The sequence below is a fragment of the Sus scrofa genome, chromosome 2 (genome assembly GCF_054392235.1).
Source record: "Sus scrofa isolate SSC_HxYL_T2T_F1_AM1 chromosome 2, Sscrofa_HxYL_maternal_Yorkshire_Landrace_v2.0, whole genome shotgun sequence".
Taxonomy (NCBI): Eukaryota; Metazoa; Chordata; class Mammalia; order Artiodactyla; family Suidae; genus Sus; species Sus scrofa.
The window spans coordinates 22,455,382-22,456,818 of NC_139384.1; the positions used below are offsets into that span (position 1 = coordinate 22,455,382).

Sequence of the window (1,437 nt, forward strand, 5' to 3'; positions counted from 1 at the left end):
ACTTGTAATGAATTCTGATTGTTTTATCCAGTTCTGGTTCCAGATGACTTTCACTTACCTATATTTGACAGTGGATTGATTGTGGTTTGATTAGTCTTCTTTCTCCAACCTCTATGACAACCCTGCATTTAAATAACTAACTTATGCTCTGTATTAGTTTTTTTTTTTAAATGATGTGTAACAAATTACTACAAACTTAGTAGCTTAAGATAACATAAATTTATTATCTTTTGGTAGGTCAGAAGTCCTGTATGGGTTTGTGTGCTAAAATCAAGGCGTTGGCTGGGCTATGCTCATTTCTATAGATGGTAGAGAAAGATCTATTTCCTTGCCTTTTCCAGATTCCGTAGGTGTCCCACATTCCTTGGTCCCCTTCCTCCAAATCTAAAAATAGAGGAAGCTCTCTTTTTCTCAGGCCCAGGTGCCAGCAGGATGGGCAAGTGCCAGCAGGATGGGCAAGTGTTGCAGTCTTCGTACTGCCAGGAAGCTCCATAGCCATCGATGGGACCAGAAGTGGCACGATAAACAGTCAGGAAAACCCATTTCAGCACAGCTCTGAAGACCAATCCTTTTTTTAGGTGCGTCTCATACCAGTGGAATTGTGCTTGAAAAAGTAGGGGTTGAAGCCAAACAGCCAAATTCTGCCATCAGGAAGTGTGTCAGGGTTCAGGTAATCAAGAATGGAAAAAAAAAAAATCACAGCCTTTGTACCCAATAATGGTTGCTTGAACTTCACTGAGGAAAATGATGAAGTTCTGGTTGCTGGATTTGGTCACACTGGTCATGCTATTGGTGACATTCCTGGAATCCACTTTAAGGTTGTCAAAGTAGCCAGCGTTTCTCTTTAGGCCTTATACAAAGGCAAGAAGGAGAGGCCAAGATCATAAGTTTTGATGGTAAAAGCAGGATAGTAATAAATTTTCCTATGACAAGGGTATTGGGGAAATTATATACTCTGCATAGGAGTGGCGAGGATCAAACTTATTGGGGGCTTACTTCTGTCACACCACGTGGTATGCAGAAAAATGCCCCTGCAAGACGTCCATGCCTTGATTCTCAGAACCTGTGAAATATGTTATTTACATTTCAAAAGGACTTCAAAATAGAGAGGTTATTCTGGATTTTTCAGGCAGATCCAGTTGAATCCCATGAGTCCTTAAAAGTAGAGGACCCTTCTTGGTTTCAGTGAGAGAAAGATGGAACAAATGAAGAAAGATCATATTCATGATGGTTTTATTTCAGTGCCTGTCACAGATAAAACACTTCATAACAACACCACCACCAACAACAATAATCAGGTATTGTTCACAGTGGTGTATTTCTAAGTCCCTGTTTCTAGGTGGCCTGATTCTGTTTTAAGAGGAAGCTTCAAAGAAACCATAATTTGGAAGTCTCTGAATCGCCTCCTGTGACCTTTCGCCTCAAACTCAGTAGTAG

General features: G+C 40.6%; 1 pseudogene; it reads left to right on the forward strand.

The window, feature by feature from the left end:
* The first annotated feature begins 451 nt into the window (after positions 1-451).
* Positions 452-917, forward strand: LOC100522181 (small ribosomal subunit protein uS12 pseudogene; annotated as a pseudogene).
* The last annotated feature ends 520 nt before the right edge of the window (positions 918-1,437 follow it).